At 38.8% G+C, this 23,421-nt stretch overlaps 1 long non-coding RNA gene across 1 annotated transcript in view; it reads left to right on the top strand.

Moving 5' to 3' along the window:
- The first annotated feature begins 2,328 nt into the window (after window positions 1-2,328).
- The window catches only part of LOC138749201 (uncharacterized), a 38,282-nt gene continuing 17,189 nt past the window's right edge, over window positions 2,329-23,421 (top strand). Inside the window, exons 1-2 of the long non-coding RNA XR_011348475.1 lie at window positions 2,329-2,476; window positions 21,469-21,584. This is a non-coding gene — a long non-coding RNA (uncharacterized lncRNA). The remainder of the gene's footprint in view (window positions 2,477-21,468; window positions 21,585-23,421) is intronic.

Here is a 23,421-nt window from a genome sequence, read left to right as displayed (position 1 = left end):
ACAGCCTTGTTTCCAACTGTGGCAAATGGCAATTAGCATAAGGAGTTTGGGTTCATGAATCAGCCTCCATTGATTTGCCTTTGTCCAATTATCCATGATCATTGGACATTTTGTAACCCCAGTTAATACTGTGACTGTTAAAGTCAGAAATAACTGCTCGTGTGGCATTTGGGCTTGGATGCATCATGAACTCAGGAGATTCTTGTTGGCTGGTTACCAGTCTGAAATCTCTCTGATGCTTATTCAGGACTTCAGTCTCTCATTTGTTTACTAATGACGTCGGATTTCACAAAGTTTCTAATAAAAATAGAAAATGCCAGAAGAACTCAACCAGTCAAGCAGCATCTTTGCAAAGAGAAATGGTTTTGGGACAAAGCCCTTCCCTCAGAAGTGTTATTTTCAGATCCGAGGATGGGTCCCTGACTTGAACTGTGGTTTTTCTTTGCACTGATGGATTCTCTCATTCCCAGCTACTTGGTGCTTTTCACACCACTTGCAGATCCAGCAATCAGCCCTCACTCTCCATGCAGATATCAGCAAATGGTCCTGGCTCGATGGAAGTGAGGCCCTTGACATTGCTGGCTGTGACATTCAATGTTGACCCTTGATATTCTTTTTGTGATGGTCCTTTTATCTGAGCTGTTCTTTCAGCCTTTTTGGATATTTTGTGGATCTGTTAAGAAGGATAATGGGGTCAGTGTCAGAAAATCTCCCAAGGCCATCTTGTCCAAAACTAAATCACAAATATATTTCTGGAGCAATAGATAACAATGAACATTTTTACTATTATCAAGCTGCAGAGCTACAATTAATCAAGTAGGAGGTCATTATGTTAACTTCGATCAAATATTAAAGGTATAAAGTTAAAGGTCCCATTATTGTCACATAATATTGTCTCCCATAAGGCAGACAGAGAGTCGTCACTTTGTCCAGTGGCTCTCACAGAAACCTACAGCACCTGGTGCCCCTAGGTGGTTTCCCATCCAAGTACTGACCAGTCCTGAGCCTGCTTAGCTTCCGAGCTCAGACAATCTCAGACGGGTTCAGGCTGTGTTAAGAAGTGTATGATAAATAATGTGAGTACAGCGCAACTTTATTAGCTTCCGAGCTCAGACAATCTCAGACGGGTTCAGGCTGTGTTAAGAAGTGTATGATAAATAATGCGAGTACAGCGCAACTTTATTAGCTTTGCACGAGAAGACCTATTGTAACCTACAACAGGGTCTCTCAGCAAGAGAGGCCTTATGCAGGCCCTTTTATATGGTTTAGCTTCCCAGGCTGTAGCCTGTTCGCAACTATTCACGTGGCCTGTAATCTGAAGACTCCAGCACAAGTTTTGAGAACAGCACGGCCTTGGTGCTCACATCTTGCAGCTGTGCTTGTAAAAGAAAACAATTTTTTTTGCAGACTCATGAAAATATTCTTTTTAAGCCTTTACTTGCTGGTGAAATTTATAGAAAGGAAGCAAATCTATAAAATCTATTCTATAATCTATCAATTACAATTTTGATTGTGGATTAAAACTTTCATTGCAGCATTGCCATTTAACAATAGCCTCTACACACAACTGAACCGAGAATCTTTGCTGAAATCCATCTTGCCCTTGCCTCATTTGTCACCTACATGTCACATTACGTGGCTTTGAACTGGTTGGCAAGAGTGACATTTACAGTTTTAAAATGAAAGCACATCATTTTCACTAATTTGACGCACAAATGTAATAACTATTTACCTTGAGGAAGACAGAGAGTTAGCTTCTTGTGAATCTTGCCATTTGGCACTTATTTTCTCAGTCTGTCAAATAGGATGGGATTAATGGGACAGTTTGTTCAACAAATCACATTAGCTGAAAGCAGACAGGGCAAAGAAAAAGGAATGGCAGAAAGATCCTTGGAGCACTTTACTGATTTAGAGAAGCAGTATGACTGAAGATCTGTGTAAATAAAACATACTTACATGTGACATTTACAGAAGTATATTGTGCAGAGAGAACTGTAATTGCATCCTGCAGCTCAGACTTTTTTTTTAGAAGAACACTTTTAGTCAGTAGGGATTGAAACAAAGTTACAAAACGAAAACCATTGTAACTTTGTTTTCTTGATTATATTTATATAAAGAGCCACTGGTTGAATTTTGAGTCCTTCTTTCTCAGTAGCTACAAAAGTCAGGCTGAAATAGCTTTGTTTTTGATTTATAAAATTAATGGAACCACACTGTTAGATTCAAAATGAAGATAAAAGTGAAAGGAAAATAAGCTGAGACATGCAGTATATTTTTCCTGTAAAACACACACAGAACGCTGGAGGAAGTCAGCTGGTCTCTCAGCGTCCATAGGAGGTAAAGACATATTACCGACGTTTTGGGCCTGAGCCCTTCTTCGAGGAATAAGAAAAGAACAGAAAGGTGTCGGAATAGACTGGCAGGGGGAGGAATCCAGTCCAACTAAAGGCATTAATTGGATATGATAAGAGGAGAGGTGAGAATTCATTTTGGCTCTGTGAAAGGAGAGAGGGGAAAAAAGGAAGAGAGAGAGAGGGAGAGAGAGAGAGAGAGAGAGAGAGAGTGAGCTGGGGTAAAGGCAACAGGGGGAAGAAGAGAGGGTGTGTGGTTTAACAGAAAATGGAGAAGTTGATGTTAATGGCATCTGGGTGTTCAGATGGAAGATGAGGTGTTGTTCCTCCAATTTGCAGGTAGTCTCAGTCTGGTAGTGCATGAGGAGTCCTAGGGATGCTGCATGTCTGGCCGAGCTCCTCCAGCATTTCTGTGTGTTTTTACTACAATCCCAGCATCTGCAGACTTTTGTGTTTCACTTTTGTATATTTTTCCTGTCCCATGTACCTGCTATTTTGGATCTGAACAGGAAATGCACAGTTGAAGATGAGGCCCAGCATGGTTGAGATTTACATCTATCATTCATTAAATCCAATTTTTAATATTCAAAGGGAAATTGGGAGTGTGTGCTCCCATGCAAGGAATTGCATTTAACATTACCACCAAGCAATCTGTGTACCACAGATCCAGCAGTCTGTACAACTGACTTCCACCTGTCATCGCCATCAATGAATTGACTGAATCTTTTCCACATAGAGCTAGATCTGAAGATTAGACATCTTCCACCGAGAGGGTCTTTCGAGCAACCCAAATTATAACTGAGGTAGAAAGCATTGTCACTGACTAACTTAGAATTAAATTTAGCACTGGCCAATGAGAACCTTGCATGGCCACTGGATGCTATTATCCATAATAAACTAACTGTGTATTGTAATGCTCAAGAGACATGCCCATGAATGGTAGTGCTCAACACCAAAGAATGGTCATAGCAGGAAGCCCCTTCACTCTGTGTTCTTAGCAGCTACCAGATGGACCCTCTGGTTATTTAAGATCAGCAGGTCAGAGTGTTTGCCAGTCTAAGCGTCATTGCAATGGAGAGGAAGTCATCGTGAAATAGTACTCACCTCTGCAAGTTTGATTTGCCTCTTTGCACCGTCTTTCTCTCATTCACACCATGCCAGCCACTTAGCTATTTTTCAATTTTTAAAAAAAAGTGCAAACTTGGGATTAGTTTTAATAAGTGATCACTGAAGGAACCTCGGGGAAAAACAAACTTCCAATATTGTGTTGTTCAAAGTTACCAGCTCAGAATATCAAACACTTCCCCATTTTGTAATCTGTAGCAGTTTTTCACCTTTAATCCTGCTGCAAAACAACAAATTTTGTGACTCGTATTCATGGCAATAAATTCTAATTTTGATTTGTTAAACTTCTGGATTAAACTACAATCAAATTCCGAATGATCCTTTAATTCTTAACTTATTTCTGTATCCTCCTAGTAATCTTATTCCTGCCTTTATAAAACAGTGCATTGCAATTTAGAACAGAGCTCAGGAACCTCAAAATTCAAATTCACAAATGGACATGTGAAATGATTACCACTGGGATGACTGTTGGAAAAGTTCTGTCCCATGAAACTCATGCTGCCCAATTACACCGATTTCTCCTCCCAACCCTGAATATTTTGGAGGAGAGGAGAAAACTGGATCACCTGGAGAAAATGCACACAGGTCGAGGAGAAAACTGGATCACCTGGAGAAAATGCACACAGGTCGAGGAGAAAACTGGATCACCTGGAGAAAATGCACACAGGTCGAGGAGAAAACTGGATCACCTGGAGAAAATCCACACAGGTCGAGGAGAAAACTGGATCACCTGAAGAAAATCCACACAGGTCGAGGAGAAAACTGGATCACCTGGAGAAAATCCACACAGGTCGAGGAGAAAACTGGATCACCTGGAGAAAATCCACACAGGTCGAGGAGAAAACTGGATCACCTGGAGAAAATGCACACAGGTCGAGGAGAAAACTGGATCACCTGGAGAAAATCCACACAGGTCGAGGAGAAAACTGGATCACCTGGAGAAAATCCACACAGGTCGAGGAGAAAACTGGATCACCTGAAGAAAATCCACACAGGTCGAGGAGAAAACGAATAAACTTCTTACAGGTTTTGCTGGATTTGAACCCGTGTTGCTGCTGTTGTAATGGCGTTACACTAAACATGTTTCCAAGAACAGAGGCCATAAACTAAAGATCAGGTCTTTGGGCCATTGCTGGGGGATAGATCAGCATGCTATTCAGTGCCTGGGTTGAGATGTTAATGGCATCTCGGTTCAGATGTTGTGGAGGTCATAATCTCTGGTGTGAGCCCAAATCAAGTGGGCCTTGGATGGGCCTTGCATGATCTTTGGGCCTAAAGTGAGCCTGGTGCAAGGGTGAAAGGAATCTCTTTCCAGCACAATGCTGATCTATCCCCAGCATTGGCCCAAAGACCTGATCTTTAGTTTATGGCCTCGACCTCCTAAAGTCAAAGGAACTTCACTAAGATTACTGCATAGTGGATCAGTCAGTGCCATTGACATGAGAGATAACAGCTTCAGAGCAAAGTATTGTCCTTAGTTTGCAGTGGTTAAAATCCCAGGCTTTGTAGTGAAGTCATTGGTCCCAGAAGTGCCCATCAATGGCAACTCTTGGGATAACTTGGTCCAATTTTTCCTCCAATACTTCACATGCAATGATCCATCAAGGAATGTCAACATTCTGTCCAAGACAATTGCAAGAATTGTTCAGGTTTAAATCTCTTGAACATCTTGATTTTTTTGGAGTGTTGTGGTTCATTGAGGAAATCATCCCAAATCTCTTTAATGTCTGAAAAAAAAATCAGAAACATTGTGCTGGAAAGAGATTCCTTCCACCCTTGCACCCGACAGGTTCTAATTACCTTCCAATTTCTAAAACACGACTTTATTGATAGAAAATAAGGTTTGATTTCTGAAACCTGGTTTAGTCGTGGTTTCAGTTGCAGTGCAAAGATGCAAGGGCTGTGGGGATGGCTAATCACTCTAAAGTGGTTTCTTCATGAATAAGGGAAAGCATCGGGGATTATTTATTTACACAAGCTGTGCATGGAACAAAGATAATTGTCAGAGGATAGAGTGAGATAAGTTCTTCAGGTGCTGGAGAAAAGCATAGAAATTGGCAGATGCTGTGATTTCAGTGAAATGCTGGAGGAACTCAGCAGTTCTTGCAGTGTCCAGAGGAGACAAAGCATATTACCAATATTTTGAGCCTGAGACCTTCCTCAGGATATGAACAATACTTCACTTGAGAATCTCCAGGGGTCATCTACTGCATCCGGAGCTCCCATTGTGGTTTCCTCTACATCAGAGAGATTGGACGTAGACTGGGAGATCACTTAATTGAGCGCCTCGGCTCTGTCCACTGCAATAGCGTGGATCTCCCAGTGGCCACCCATTTCAATTCCCCATCCCATTCCCTTGCCGACACATGAGCTGCTAGACTGACACCGCTAGCAAATTGGAGGAACAGCACCTCACATGCCATCTGGGCACCCTCCAACCAGATGGCATTTACATCAACTTCTCTGGTTTCTGATAACCCACCCCTCTATCTTCTCCTTGTTTCCTCTAGCTCTCTCTCTCTCTCCCCTCTTCCCTCTGTCTCCTTTCACAGAGCCAAAAAACTACCCCCTTCCCATCAATTCTCACCTTTCCTCACTCCTGTCCTCTTAACATATCGAATTAACACCATTTGTCTTTTGGTCCAGACACCTCCCCCACCCATTCTCCCCTTGCTTGCTTTTTGTTCACACCTTGAAGAAGAGCTCTGGCCCAAGCCGTCACTAATATTTCTTTACCTTACGTGGATATCTGCTGAGATCCTCCAGCATTTCTGTGTTTTAACTTCAGATGCTGGAACCTTGTGTAAACAATGAAGCACTGAGGAACTCGTCAAGATGCTGCATGACCTGCTGAGCCCTTTTCAGCTTCTCATAAATTAAGACAAGCCATTTGCAGAGTAGGCTGAATTATCTTGATAAAATGATACAAAGAGGGAGAAAGCTTGTCGAATTCGTTCTGGACCCACGTCACCACTTTTAAGAAAATCTGCATAGAACCGCACCAGCAATCATCAAGGATCCAAACCTCCAAGCACAGACTCTTTCCTTGGTGCTGCCATCAGGAAAGAAGTATAGATGGCACAAGACTCACACCGCTAGGTTCAGGGACAGTTTCTACCCCTCTACTATCAGATTCCTAAGCAACAAATTCAATCAGAGACTCTTCTTAGAACTCTTACTTGTCAAATTAATTAATTATTGAATATTTCTGTATTGCACAGTCAGTTTGTTTACATTTCTTTCCATGTTTACATTCTCTTTTTTGTATATGCATCTTTTCTTGAGTACAGTCTGATCAGTAGTAATTCTGCCTGGCCTGCAGGGAAAAAAAGGATCTCAGGGTGATGTCATATATGTACTCCGACAATAAATCTGAACTTTGAGCTTTTGATTAAGCTGGTATTTGACATGAAAAGTTCAATGACCTGCTTTAATAATTTTATTTTGGTTGCTTTTATATATTTACAGCCACGTACTTGTGATCTTAAAGGAACAAGTCACGTAAAAGTGGCTGGGGGGTCAGAATTTGTGTGGGATGACTTAATGTTCTCCCTGGTCCCTATTCTACATCCCTCCTTTCAAATATTCCCATTTCTAAAATATATAATTGACCTGCTTCTATCTCCACAGATGGTCCTGATCTGATAAGAATTTCTAGTACATTTTGCTTTTATTGTAGATTTCGAGCATCTCCAATTTCTCTGGTTCTCTCTGTTGCTCTATGGAACTCCTTCACCTGTTGATCCTGCCTTATTCCTTCCTGGAGTCAATCATCAATAGAAAACAGAATGGCAGACAATGCAAGATAAAGCATATCAAGTCAAGTACAACACAACAAAACAGCGTTCTTCGGTATAAAACATGCAGACATAGCACGGAATACATATGCAGGACAAGTATTTTATCTATACCAAATAAATAAATATTTCTCTGTGTAAATGAGAGTCTCGGGTGGTTAACATGAACGGTACCTTCGGTCGTTCACCATTCTCACTGCCCATGAGAAGAAGATGTTCCTCAGCTGGCTCTGATACTCCTATATCTCTTTTCCAATGGGAGCAGCCGAAAGATGCTGTTTTCTGGGTGGAAGGGGTCCTCGATGAGTTTGGACACCCTCTTCAGACAACAAACCCAGTAGATCATGTCGATGGGAAGGTGGAGGTGGAGGAAGAATCCACTCTAATGGTCCTGTGGATTGACCTCCAGTCCGTTTCTCTGCAGCCACTGTATCACACTGTGAGGCAGCCAGCCAAGATGCTCTCAATAGAGCTCCTACAGAAGATTGACATAACGCTGGCTGGTAGCCTTGCTCTCTTCATTCTTCTCAGGATGTGCAGTCACTGTTGCACCTTCCTGACAGGTGAACAGAGATTGAGTGTTCACAGTAGGTCACTAGTTAAGTGAATTCCAAGGAACTTGGTGCTCTCCACTATCTCTACTACAGAGTTGTGGATGTGTAGTAGAGGGTGGTCATTCCTCATCCTCTTGAGTCTATGATCATCTCCTTCGTCATGCACAATGAGACTCAGGTTGTTACCCTTGCACTATTTCATGAGATTTTCCACCTCTTCTCTTAGTGCGACTCATCATTGTAGCTGATGAGGCCAGCTACACTCTTGTGTCATCTGCAAACTTGATAACACTGTTGGAGCTGGATCTGGTGATGCAGTCATGGGTCAGTAGCATGAACAGGAGCCGACTGAGATGCACCAGAGCTCAGCATGACGGTGCTCGACATTCTGCCACCGACCCATACAGCCTGTGGTCTTTCCATTAGGAAGTCTAGGATCCAATTACAGAGAGGGGTGTTCAGTCCCAGTGAGGACAGCTTCTCCACCAGACTCTGGGGAATGATCATATTAAACGCTGAGCTGAAGTTAATAAACATCAGCCTGACGTTTGAGACATCATTCTCCAGGTGGCTAGGTTCAGCCAGGACAGAGTGAGGAAACAAGGCTATGTCTGTGGAATGGTTCCTTCTATAGGCACATTGAAATGGGTCCAGCATCTCTGGGAGGTGTGCTTTGATGCATTTGATCACCAGGTGCTTAAAGCATAATGGCAAAGGTCAATGCCAAAGGGCAGTAGTTATTGTGCCTGTTATTCTCGTTCAGAAATATATTCTCCAAAAAAAAAGACCTGTCAACTTGCCAGTTTGATTAAAATCATCCACTTATTACAGGTGATACAGCTTTAAATAGTCATGGAGATACCCTTGTAATTCTCAGCCTGTTCAGTATTCACCAAGGTAAATGCAGTTCACAAATAAATTACTGGTATTTGACTACACTCTGCAGACTTTAATAGAACTCTGATAAGGTAGAGGTTTTGAGAAAGCATACCTTGAACAAAATGGTGTCAGGAGGACCAACCACTTGACATGGGCTGCTCGGTGTTAATTTTCTGTCACTTCCCTTCCACTGAAAACCGGAAATAAAATGTCGCCCCTAATCTGGATCTTCGAGACACAACATAAACTGGAACAATGATTTGACGTGATAAATGTAATAATGAAATTGGAATTTATTTTGTATTCAAACAATATATATATATTAAAAAAATTTGGACAAGGAAGTCACTTCTGATGCCAGGGAAATAATTTGTTTTCTTGGAAACTTATCACGACATGGAACAGATTACTATTAAATGTGACAAAGAGGAGTATGTTATAATTACCTAATAATGGAATAAGAGAGTGTCAGCCACAGGGCTAGTTAAGTTCCTGATGTGCTTTGCCATAACCAATAAATATATCCTGAAGTTTGCTTGATTGGGTTATGAAGTTGGGGAAGTATTTCCCAGAGCTGATAGTTATGTATTTTTCCCTATCTTGTTTTACATCCCAAAGGAGGTAGCTTTATTGGTATTTGATGTGTATGATGCATACTAATGGGTATGACCTTTCCCTGCCCTTTTTGTATATTCATAAGCTGAAAAAATATGGCCAGTGTAGATGGAAGCAGGTTATTTAACTTGGATGGTGATCACAGAAATAAAGGACATTAGCTCCAAATGAACAAGTTGTAGTGGCGATGTGAAAATAAACCAGTTAACGCTTTGCGAATTATGTCCTTGGAACCAAAACTGAACCATTATATACAAAAATGCATTGTGGAATATAAATAATAAGGGTTGATGGGAATATGTTGGCTGACAGGCATGTAATTTTGTCCAGCTCTATTGTCTGGGAAGCTATACCTGCAGTCGGTTGATTACTTTGTGACATTGAATAAGCTCAATGTAATTAATCATATGGTAAATCATACTTTCTGGAATAGTTGGTCTAGCTCAATTTCTGGAAAATCTTTCTTGTGCCACACCCTTGATTTGAGGTGATTCGGGTAGAGTGAGGCAAGATTCTGATGAAATATTCAACATTATTAATATTTCTTCTCGATAAAGCCTTGGATAATCTCACCTTGGGTTAACCGGTGTGCTCAGTACTATTGATAGCAAAAAAAAACTGGCTGCATCCAGAAATACAGCATTTGAAAGGAATGGTTCCCTTTTATTTTGCACTCCATTTACTATATTCATTTTCTAAATGTATATGATGTACTTCAAGTTCAATAATGTTTTGCATTCAGTATTCTGTAACCAATACAAAAAAGAATGTCCACAAGACTGCGAGTTTTCAATGGAAAAAGACTTTCCATCAAAATTCAGAATTATAAAGTTGTGCGACAGCCACCACAAGAAAGCACAATCTTTATCTTCCATCGCAGAACTTCCCTTGTGTGAGTGTGGGAGTTTCTATGTCATTGATTGAATATTGCAGTGGGACTCAAGACCGCTGACAGGAAACCTGGATTACCAGCCCATTAAAACACTTCTTTTGAGAGCAGCACACAAGCAGTGTGCTGATGGCCTTTTCATAGGTGCCGTGCATACAGCCACCGGCTCCTATCTCTTCCTGTACACAGCAGCAGTAAAAGTTGTGACCTTGCCTCCTCAGGAAACTGTCTCTGCACTTTGCAGTGGCAAAAAACATTTGTCGGAGGGCCGTTGCCTGACACGTGCTCATATTGCGCTGAAAAAACAAAAGAGGGATGTCTGATTCAAATATAAGGAAATGAATTTGCGAGGCGCAGCCACGACTGGGACTAGGACTCTGTTGCTCAGCCTATTGTTAGAAGAGGAAAAACATGAAATCCTACACATCCTGAGCCTTTCTGTCAGCGGATCGACAAGAAAAATAAACACCAGTGCAATATGAAAGCTGCTTCACTTTTGTTTGGTACAATATTTTTACAAAACCTGTCAGTATTTTAATGGATGAGAGTTGGGGGAGTTAGTCCAGTGTTACAGTTGTTGGATCATCTGGAATTATTTTTCTTTCACACCCTATAATAGGAAGGATTATGTTATGGTTTTAGAAAAGTTGTGGTAAACATCCATCCAGAATCCCCCAGAAAGCTCTCCTTATTTCAGCTTGCTTCTGCAAGTTTTTCAGCTTATTAAAAATAATCTTGCACAATGTTCTTATTGACCTTTATCGGGCTAGTTAGAAAATCCGATAGTTTTTTTTTCCTGGGTGTTTGAAAAATATATTAATCAGATGCTGCATTACTTTAGTTTTTATAACTAAGCTTGCCGCTTTAAAAAATGCCTGGCTGTCGGAATTTTACAGTATCTTCACCACTGTCGGCCATCTGTAAACCTTCTTTCAGCTGCTTGAGCTATTTATTTCTAATTTATTTGCTTCCTTTAAAGGTAAGTAAAAGAATTTGAGAACGTGAAGTTTTATTATAGTTCTAACCTATTAAAAAAATCTAAAGGGTGGAAAAAAGGTTTGGAGCTCTTTTTTTAATCATAGAACATGCAAACGGAAAAAAAAAACCCAAAAAAGTACCTGAACAATACAGTCATTGAGACAGAAAGAGAAATGAGTCAGAGTTTAATGGCACCAGGTGTGTCGCAGAAGGGGGAACTTGTGAGCAACTTTGGCAAATTACCTAACTTCATAATGCTTCACCCCGAGCTTCACCTGACCACGTATGGACCCTTGCCACAGTACTTTGTTTCCCTTCCGCTCCTTTTGTGTGGCCTTTTGTCTGAGTGGTGGATGCAGAGCATGGGAAAATGCACTTAAGAGGGTGGGTAAAAAGAAAGGAAAGCAACAAAACAAGGAGGGAGGGAAAATGAGTCCGATACTGTTTGACCTGAGGTGTTGTGGTTCTCAGAGAAAAAGTGAAACCAGATAGCAGGCATGGCTATGATGTAATTCACAAGAAAGACTATGAAATCCTCTGATAACGTTTAGTTTAGTTTAACCCTCAGGTCATGCACCTGGTAGGTCAATGTTATAGGTTTGTCTTGTTTTGGCTTTCAAACACACATTATTTGTAATCACTTTACCGATAATAATATTTTTGGAAATTCTAATAAAAGTCAGTCATGGTTTTATTTAGCATCTAAATAGGATATCCTAAACTTAGTTTAGTATTAGTGTGAACACACAACAGATGATTACTTTTTTAAAGTCAGATCCATTTGAAGGCTCAGTGAGCAACCCTACATATTGTGCTACCGATACATTTTACAGATTTAATGCTGTGTCCTCTGACTAACAGCCCTTGCTTGTGACTGCAGACCTCATACATTCTGCATTTGCCTTTAATTGGCATTTCACACTGCAACAGCAGTCTGTTTTAAATCCTCCCACTTTTCAACCTTCATCAAGGTCTGGTCATACATCTTGTGATAAAGTTTGTGCTTATTTTCTGATGTGTAACACTTTTGTTCGTCATATTAAATATTGTTCCCCTTCACACCACTACTGCATCCATTTCTGAAAGGTATGAGCACCATTTGTACGTTTCTACAATCTGCTATTTACTGTAAATTTAGAAATTCACCAACATTCTCTAACCTAGATTGCTCAGGTAGATTAGAGATCAGTAGAACTTCAGAGACTTATCTCTGGGGAGCTCCATTCATCAACTTTACAAACGTTAATCCCGATTTTGTTCAACTGAGAAATATGTGTACTTCATTAACAGTAACAGATTGCAAAATGAAACGACACCTTTTTAAAAATATTTTCATTTTCTCAGTTCCCATTCTTCTTCAAAGTTAGTCTATTGGGAATCAAGGATCCTTTGCTTCAACCCCAGTTTAGTGCATTTTGCACTGACAGGTATGGGAAATGTGGAGCTTCATGACAAGAACTGGTGCAGCCATCCAAATGATTTCTTTAAAAGTGACTCTTCCATGCATTATCTCATGCTTTGATCGCTTTGCCCTCAAATCAATAAGCCGGGCCACGGTGAATTTCATCGTGCATATTTTAATTTTCCCTTAAAAAATGAAAAATCCATTTGTGTAATACAAGAACATAACCAGTAAGAGCAGGAAAAAAGCCATTCATGCCTTTGAGCACTTCCGATTTAAGAGGATTATTGCTAATTTTTAACATCAAAATTCATTTTCCTTCCCAGTCCCCACTTCTTTTAATTCAATCCAAAGATCTATCAATCTCTGTTTGGCACACAATTGATGACAGAACATCCACACTCCTCTAGGGTGGAGAATTCCAAAGGTTCATGGTCCTTTGAGAAAAGTAAGTTCTTGTCATTTCATTCCTAAATGGTCTTTGCCTAATTTTGAAATTGCAACCCATGCACTTCTCACCCAAGAGGAACAACCTCCCAGCAAGAACTCTACCAATCCACCCATCTTTGGCATGTATGAAGAAACTAGAGCTGCGCAATGACAAGGAAAACATGCAAACTCCGCATAGATAGTATTCAAGATCAGGATTGAGCCTGGAGTGTTGGAAATGCAAGACAGCAACACTATAAACTGTGATTCTTCCGCACTTGAATTATGGAATGCTTATCCAAGGAACATCTTCACTTCATGGATTAAAGTTGATCACCACCATGTCACGGAAATTGACCGTAAATTATCATATTATCAAAGAAGTTCATAAATTAAAAGTGATTTTAAAAATATATTATTGTTTGAGTCAAAAAAGACTGAAGTTGATGGAATCTGGTGCAACAAAAATAAAACAATGCTGGAAGAACTTAGCAGGTCAAACCTCATCTAATGAGATCATCCTTAGTCCTGATGAAGGATCTAGACCTGCAATATTGTCTACACCTCCATGTCCACAGATGGTGGCTGAGCAATTTGATTCAAAAAAATATTGTTGGTAACCTCAGCATAAAAAATTTCAGACTTTGTCTGAAATATTGGCACAAGTTCTGCCACAAGATTGTTCGTTGGATATATGGGTTGGCACCACATCATGGGCTGAAGGGCCTGTACTGTGCTGTAATGTTCTATGAAAAGAAATTACAAGTTTCTAGACAGTTAAATTATGGATATGATTTTATATATGCCCTCAAGAGGAGAGCGCAGTTGAGTTGTTAATAATATATGTATTTTGTAAGTTAAATCTAAATAAAAAAAATTCCTTTCATTGAGGAATCAGGATGGAGGAAAATTATTATAAATTTGCAGATAAGCCAATGCTAACAAGAAACTGCAAAGTTATTTTTCATGCCAAGATTAGAAAAAAGGTCTCTTCTTTCCCAGTCATGGTTGATCTATTTTCATTGCAATAGAGTAGTCGGAATAGCTGATGAACTGATCTGTATATTTAAGGCAGCAAATCTCTCTCCCATCCAGTCTAACCAATGAATGAATCTAGACAATTCCATGTGGCTAATTTTTAATACTGGAGCTTTTCTAGAACCATCCCTAATCATAAAACTTCACCATCACCTCCCTCAGATAAAGTTGAGCAACCTCACCATATCAACTGTTGACTTTGACCAAGTATATTTTAAAACATAATTTGAGACATAATCTTCACAAAGTAAGCCCAGAATAGAATCTTCCTTTTGTAAATCTACATTGATTATAATGTATTGGATAAGTACCTTAGAGATAAATCCAATGTGGTAATAATTATTCTTTGATAGGACCAAATACTGTTGTTAAACAGAAGAATTTGTAATTTTCCATTTTAGAAATGTCACAATTTTAGTATCAAAAAGTCACAGCTTTAATGATTCATTGCATTTTATGATAACCGTCAGAATTACACACAAACCATTCTGTGCTGTGGAATAAATTCCATTGCAATAGCATGCTATTTGAATATCTTTACAAAACCCATTTGAATCAAGCACAGATTTACTTCAGCCCCATTAACCCAGTGTGACTCAGCATGAGAGAGTCTGTTTTATCCAAATTGTTACAAGCAGTACTACTTATGAACCGAGGAGTGTAAGAATTACATTGAAGAAAGTGTTTTCATAATATTTTTGGAGTAGAATTCACTCAACTGTGAGACACCTTTGGCAATTGTTGGACTGGGGTTAGAAGGACTTCTCAAAGGAATGATAAAACGGGAATTGTGAATGACGCTGACAAGAGTCTCAAATGACAGCTAATCGCTGAATGATTAAAATCTTCCAGTTGTACCATGGGCTTTGTGGTATTTGCTTGCCTTGTTTGTTCATGTTGAAAACAACGAGTCCCCTTGTTTTAAATGGATTGTGTTCCATGTAGCAGTTGGTGGTTCAAATGTTATGTTGCATGTCCAATATCAGGCTGCAAGGGATAGTTTCAGATACCTAATCTCGGGGTGTTAATGCAACAGTGAAAGATTAATGAAGGAGATTAAAATGTCCTTGTGAACTGCACGGCTCTTTCCAGAGCAGGTGGTCTTTTTATAGTTCAATAAAGTTACTCATGGTGGGTTCCTTTTGTTGAAATAAATAATGGAACGACGTTGGTGAAGCAATGAAGTTTTAGTCTCGGAACTTGCACATTTGAAATGTGTTTGAATGGAAGCAGAGAGCACAGGTGGGAATCTAGCTTACTGCCTGCCTTTTGGAACAAATGCACATTCCCTGCAACGAAGACTGCAGAAGACCCATTCTTTATACCCACAGCTGGAGTTTCATGATGACAGAATTAAAATGCTACAGAGAGAAAAAAAATCAAGCAGAAAAATGTAAAAACTGTTTTATTTTGTATTAGAGCAAGCTTCATTCAGTAGTTCAACAAACAAAAGTTTGAGGTTCACTTGCGCCTATGATTATCCGTAAGAATGCGAGTTAGATGAAGGTTCAGGAAAGAAATTCCGCTTCCTGGATGACTTATTCCCCACACCATCTTGAGGAACTGAGTGTATCAGCTGCAGAGGATGATAGGAACTGGGGTGAGGGCTGATCTGAAAAAAATACCTTGGAGAATTTCACTACCAAGTCACAGTTACTTGAAGTTTTAGAAACTAGCCTTAAAACTGTGTGTATGATATTTAAAAAAAACTCCATTCCTACAGATAATAAAAATGATAGCAAGATTATAATTATATACATTACATTCATGTGCCTATGCACTGAAATTCTTCCATGATGCGCGTTTAGAGGTTTGCTGTTGGATTAAGGTGCCTTGGCAAGTCAGTGTGTCTCAGTTCTCTGGGGTTTTGACATACACCATTCAGTCTAAGGAGAGGCTGGGAGGGAAGCAGCAAATCAGGCAGTGTCAATGGGGCAAAATGGTCAGTCAACGTTTCTGGATGGAGCCCGCTCTCAAGACTAAATTGGGAAGGGAAAGAGAATGGGGGAGGGAGTGGGGAGGGACCAAGAGCCAATAGGATACTGAACAAATGAAGGTGGAGCAATTGCGAGTAGGACACTGCCAGGGTAGAAAAAGTCAGAACTGGAGCAAGTAAAGGACAGATAGAAAGACTGAAACCTGATCAGGGTGTGGATTATATCAAAATGGAGAATATAATGTTCATGCCATGGGGTTTTAGGCCACACAGGCAGATATAATATGTTTTTCTTTAATTTCATATTTGGTCTCACCCTGATAATGGATAAGGCTTAGAACTGATATACCTGTGAGGAAGTAGTGAGTTCAAAATGGGTGGCCTGAGTGTAAAGCCCTGCAAAAGGTAGTGGACACAGCCCAGGACATCACAGGGAGCCTTCACTACTATCGAGAACATCTACAGGAATATAGATGACATTCTCCTTTTTCTAATATATTCTCATTTCAAAGTGTCATCTTCCAAAGCGGGAGCTGGAAAATCCCAATTTTCTATCTCTTTAATCCAACAATCAAACTTTGTGGCTGTTAATTTATGTAGTTTTAACTTGTTGATAAAACAGATAAACATTTTTCATAGCTTTGCTATGACTTTCATAATGTTGAATAACAAAGCATTTATGTATGCAGAGATATAAAATACTAAGAGATACAAACGCCTATAGAGATACAAAAATTCAAAGCAAAATTTCTCGTGCTCACGCTTTCCTCACATCTTGTAGAATGCGAGAGCAAACGCTTAGCCTAGGTGAATATTATGACATGTTACATCATAGTCACTATGGTAACACTACAAACAATAGTTCCCTTGAAGAGACAGGCACAAAATTAACTAAGAATTAAAACCACAAGTTTTTAACCTTTACAAGGAATCATCAAGGATCCACACCGCCCAGCACATGCTGCCACCATCGGCAAAGAGGTCTAGGTGGCACAAGACTCGCACCATCAGGTTCAGGAACAGCTGCTATCCCGGCACCATCAGACTCCTCAACGACAAACCCAATCAGGGACTCATTTAAGGACTCTTACTTGTGCACTTTATTGATCATTTTCCTCTCTGTGTTGCACAGTCAGTTTGTTTGCATTTCTTTGTTTGTTTATTTGTGTACATTGAGTACAATTTATTTTTGAGCAACCAATAAGTGCTAATTCTGCCTGGCCCGCAGGAAAAAGAATCTCAGGGTTGTTTGTGATGTCATGTATCCACTCTGACGATCAATCTGAATATCTGAATCTGAATGTGGCAACTGTAAGTTGCAGCTTCGCTCTACAGCCTGCTGCTCATTCTGTGGAAGTCATATCCCATGTTATAAATGTTCAGCGGACACCAAAGGCACTTTCCATCCATATCGATTTTTTACCCAAACTAAATACAAGTCAGGTGTTTGTGAACCAGCCCAGTAGAATCAATGAGGGAAAATATGATCTCATGGGCTCTCTGGTTCAAGATACAAAACAAAAATGTGCTCAGGATGAAAATAAATAAGACTGAAATTCGATTGATTGCATGTGATTTTCCTCATTCATGCAATATCCTTTGTAACTGAAGACAAGGCAGCCTTGTTGCAGTTGTAGTTACTGGAAGATTATAGTTTACTTACCAGTCATTATCTAAAAGAGGATTATTATTCCCCACTCAGGGTCCACTCTTGGAGGTTTCTAGTTCCCCATCCCCAGTGCTCATGTGGAGGTTAAATATTCCCATCCTAGTCATTGATCATGTTTCCCCATGCGTGGTTCTCCTGTAGTGGGTTATGGTTCCCCAAATTTAGTCTTCCCGTCCTTCTCACCATCTTGCAATATATCCAGTGGTTGCATTCATTGAATGAAATATTTATTGTCATGGGTAACAAGATGCAGTGAAAAACTTTATTTCAATACTCTGCAAGTAAGCCAAGCTGTACATACAGTATTATAGATGGTAATGCAAGAATAGGAACAACAGTGTAGGGAATAGTGTTGAAGAGAAAATTAGAGATAAACAGTGCAAGCCATCATTGTTTTACCAGTAGGAGGTCCATTCAAGGGCCTGATAAGAGCAGGAAAGAAACTGTCCTTGATTTTGGAAGTTCATGTTTTCAGGCTTATGGAGGAGGCAGTAGGAGAGAGTGTAACTGGGAGGGATGTGTTATTTAAAATGCCCCTATCTTTGCTGTTTGATAGGCTGAGTTTCTCCACCATTTTTACTTCAACCACGATGTCTGCAGACTTTTGTGTTTTACTTCCATTATTTAAAATGTTGGCTGCTTTTTCCTTGGCAGCGGGAGATAAGATAGAGTTGATGGAATGGAGGTTGGTTTTGCATTATGGTCTGAGCTCCATTCCAGATTGTCAGAGTATATACATGACATCACACATAAGCCTACGATTCTTTTCCCTCCGGGCGAAGGCAGGATGACCACTTACTGGAAGGGCAAAATAAACTGTACTCGACGTGCACATGTAACAAATAAAGAAATCTAAACAGACTGGGCACTAGACAAAAAGAGAAAAATCAAAAAGTAAGTGTCCTTGAATGGGTCCCTGATTTGGTTTATTGTTGGGTTAGGGTTAGGGTTAATGTCTGATGGTGGAGGGGTAGTCATTTTTTTTTCTTGCAAACTGGCTGCATTTTCTTTGGTGCATCTAAAAAAAAATTGGTAAGGATCACTGGCAACTTGCCGAACTTCCTAAGTCTTCTGAGGAAGTAGAGGCGTTTTTGTGGTTCCTTGATGTCTTCAGAAGATCTGAGGATACAGACCATGCTTATGCTCCTCTAATATACTGTGTGAAAGCACATTCCTTACATGAAATAACGTTGTTTACTATTAATTTTAAAAAACTGATCAATGTAACTTTGCCAGGTAGTAACCAAGCTTCATGTTGGCTTAAGGTTTACAGTGTTTTTATATTATAGATATTGTTTTTTAATATAAAATAATGGTATTTGTTTACAATTTGTCAAATTTTGTTAAATAATGCTTCTATAAATTGCTTTGAAATTTTTTGGTGTGTTAGTGGCATCATTATTACTGTAGTATGAATTGAAAGATTTGCAGTAAAGAGATTCAATTTTGACTGTATCTGTGGTCCTCTGTCCAAATACCAGACATTTGGTGATTTGGCTTTGTGCTTGGGATTCTCGATATAAAATGGGCAGCAGTTTGTATTCCTCTGCCAAAACCTGTTGGAATTCATTTTCAATCCATCTTATGTAAATAGAATATGTGAGATGATATTTCCTGCAATTTTATGAAGATATCTGTAAATGTTGTACTTGCTCTGATCACTAGCCGTTCTCTGAATCTAAATCCTGCAATTCTCTGCTCAATCATATTGTAGATGCGTCTTCAACAGAACGACTGCAGCAGTTCAAGAAGGGGGCTTCATTTCATTCTATTAAATTTTTGTTGTGTCAAACATAGCTGATGTAAAAAAAATATATATTGAACTAATCTATACCTTACATTCATAATATTTGTCATGCAATCTCGATGTAGATCTGACCATCTTTTCTCATCAATTGTAATATTCAAATCCAGCTTCCACCTCTGTCTAGATTTATAGGTTCTGTTTAATAGTTCCTGTTTGTAATTGCAAAAGTAAATTTCTTAGTATTTCCATTCCTAATAAGAATTTCCACCTCAGTACAAGTTGGTAACAGCATCAATGAACCTAACTTTTCCCTCAAATATCCTCTCAGATGAAAATAACAAAAAAAGATCATTATTAGTTATTCCATATTTTTTATTAGTTGTTCAAAAGACAGCAGTTCACCTTGTTCATAACAATCTTCAATGCTTTAATGCCTTTATGAAACCAAATAGCTGTACATTGATTATCCTTTGAAAAAGGTACCAGATAATTTTGCATCAGTGGCATCTTGGGTGATATACTTCCTTTTATTCCAATTTCATCATTTATCTTGTTCCAAACAGTAATCAAATGTTTCAACAATGATATTTATTTAACACCAATCATTAATTTTGAATCCCAGTTGTATATAAATTCCTCGACTAATCTCTCTCCTATTTTATCCAATTCTATTTTAACCCATCAAAGAAAGATATGAGAAATCCCATTTGAGCCACTTGATAATAATTCTAAAAGTTAGGAAGTTGTGGGCCTCCCAATTCACAATTCCATGATCAATGTTTTAGATGTGGTGAAGAGACCAGAACTTTCTTGCATTCAACTTGGCTATGTCCCAAGGTTATGGCTTTTTGGATGGACTTGGGGAAATTTTTAGAACAAGTTATAGGCATTATATTTCCACAAAGCCCAGATTTATTTCTATTGGGAAATATAGAAGGAACAAATATAAGTTGAAACTATCAATATACCAAATGAAATTTGTTAAAATAACATTAACGGTGGCGAGCAAGTGTTTTGCAGTGACTTAGAAGTTAGATTCACATTTGGGTATGGGAAGATGGAATGTAGAAATTCAAAAGTGTAACCACGGAGAAAATTGCATATGATTTGAGAAATAAATATGATATATATTTGCAAATTTGGAGCTTGTATATGCTAATATGTAATGGTGTTCTTCCAGCCTCTTGAGACCTGTGTTAATCTTCATCCCGAAATTGATCATATAAATCTTAGTGGAGTCCTGTGTGTTGGAAAGTGATCCTCTGAGCAATCCATGAAGTTATTTTTTTTTTTTTTTGTATTACTATATATCCTTTTTTTATATATACATTTCTTTGGGGTTGGCGGAGTTTAGGGAGGGGGAGAAGGGGAGGAGTTATATCCATCAGGTAACAATTGAAAGTCTCTTAAATTTAAATTCTTATTGTTTTATACTATTGTACATGTATGGAAAAAAAATGAAATAAAATATTTAAAAAAAAATGGAGGCTTCACACCACATTCTCAAAGGTAATTATGTTGACCTTGTCAGGAATGCCCAGTTTCCAGAAAATGAACAAATTAAAAAATAAAGTTAAATAAACATGAGGCAGCAGGTCGGTGTAGCGGTTTGCGCAACTCCTTTATAGCTTATTACGTGCTCTAAAGTCATTTTGCTTGCATCACCTTCGGCTCCTGTTAGTATTATAACTGTGTTAAGGCACAGCAGGAAACTATTTGGCCCATTCAACCTGTGCCAGCTCTTTACCTGAGTAATCCAGTCAGTGCCGTTTCACATTGTTTTTATCTCGGTCTTGCATTATTATCTTCCCTCGAGTACCAATCCAATTACCTCTCAAAAGACAGAATTTAATCTACCTTGCCCACCCTTTCATTCTGCGTGTGAACACTTGCTATGTGAAAAATAATTTTTTCTTCAATCATCCCAGTTCACAAGGCAACCTTCCCCATTGGTCCCTTCTAAGCTGCATATTTTGTTTGATTAGCTGTAGTTGATTATTAAATAATTAAAAAATTAATTATATAATCATTTTTATGCATTTATCTCCCTTTTTCCCAGCAGGATGAAAACATTAAAATCTTGCCAATTCCTCTGTGCCTGGCAAAGCTGGATCTTGGGCTTGAAAGCAGCTGCTCCGTGTCAAAAGGAAACCGTTATCATCTGCGCAAACTCAGGTATCCTTGCCATTCCTTTTATTTTGGTAATCCTTTGGGGTTGAGAATAACTTTTTTTCTGCTCCAGTACTGTGGATTCTGAATTGGGTGAAGAGTCCAGAAGAAAGTCTGCAGAATTTGCCTCCAGTGGGGTAAGAGAAGTATCATTTGAAGATGTTTCTTCCACTATTTGAACACAACCTTGTTCGGGGAGGGAAATATTCCCTCCCCTGGATGCTGATTCAGAATTTATGATAGACATCTTCCCTAGAGAAATTAATCCCCAATTTAGGGTGAGACCAACTGGCTTTCATTTTTTTTTTCTCCTTAAATCTAATTTTAATCAAAATTCTGGAACACTGAATTTCATGGCATGTTCATGTCAATAAATCCTGATTTTATTCCACTCTAACTTTGTTCAGTGGTGTCCATGTGAATAATTAAACTTTTACATTTAATTTAGACTTGGAACATGGTAACAGACCTTCCCGACCCATGAGCCTGTGATGCTCAATTACACCCTATTGAGTTACAACCTCCATATGTTCTTTGAAGGGTGTGAGGAACCCAGAGCACCCAGAAAAACCTCACGTAGACAAACTCCTTACAGACAGCACCTGGTAGCTGCCGTTGTAACAGCGTTGCACTAACCGCTACGTTAATCTTGCCATCCCTAGAAATGCTTTTTCTCGTATTATTTTAAAATGTTTTTATTAATATTTTATAGTATAAACAATTAAAACAGTATAATTATACAATGTGCTACGAGATTCAAAAAAATTAAAAATATTCTCATAATAAGGAAATTCAGAGCACACTCATGGCAATGAAGTAAAATTTAGAAGCAACCAAAAAGACAAAATAAAAAATAAAAACCTCTTCCGCTAAGCAAGTTTGAAAATTGACACGTATGAATTAAGTAACACCTTCTTGGGAAAACACAGTGCCAAAATTCCAGAAAAACACTAATTCTTGAGTTTATGATAATAGTCCACAATTGCTCCCCATGTCTTTTGGAAATTAAGGGTTGAATCCTTGATAGCATATCTAATTTTTCTCTCAAGTTAAACGAGACATAATATCCCTTAGCCGTTGTGCATGTGTAGGTGGAGTATTATCTTTTCCATTTAATCAGGCTATCAACGAACAAAAAGATAACATTCGGCTTTGAATTGAAGTCAGTAATACATCATCATGTTGATACATTGAGGTGATCCAAAAAGAGCAATTAAAGGGCAAGGTTCCAATTTTAACAAGAATTACCGCTAGTGTTTCAAAAACTTCTTTCCAAAATTCTGCTAAGCTAGGGCAAGTCCAAAGAGGCATCTCCTATTTGTCACATTAAAGATTTATGTCTGAATAAAAATGAGACAATTTAACTTTAGACATATGTGCTCTATGGAAAAATAGATATGTAGTTTTCTAACTTTGCTTTTCACTAATCTATGAATAAGAGAGTTTATTGTCATATACCTAAGTACAATGTACAAATACACACAAATTCTTACTTGCTGCAGTAGCACAAGGTAACATCAACAATAGTTTGAACTAAAATTGCCACAATATTCCATGAAACAGAAACAGAGACAATAAATATTCTCAGTTGCAGTTAGTGCAAAAATAGCAATGTTTCACTAGTACAGACAGATTTTGTTTTCAGTGGTTTCAGCATCATTTATGATCAGTGTTATGGTAGTCTGAGAAGGATCAAGAGCCTGATAGCCATTGGGGAAAAAAATCTGTTTATGAATAAACAGATGCCAGAATTCAGACTTCTGTACCTTCTGCCAGGAGATGGCAATGAGAAAAGATTGTGACCTGGTTGAAATTAAGTCAAGTTCAAGTTCAGATTTATTGT

The sequence above is a fragment of the Narcine bancroftii genome, chromosome 14 (assembly GCF_036971445.1).
Source record: "Narcine bancroftii isolate sNarBan1 chromosome 14, sNarBan1.hap1, whole genome shotgun sequence".
Classification (NCBI taxonomy): Eukaryota; Metazoa; Chordata; class Chondrichthyes; order Torpediniformes; family Narcinidae; genus Narcine; species Narcine bancroftii.
This window is presented reverse-complemented; position numbering and strand designations above follow the sequence as displayed.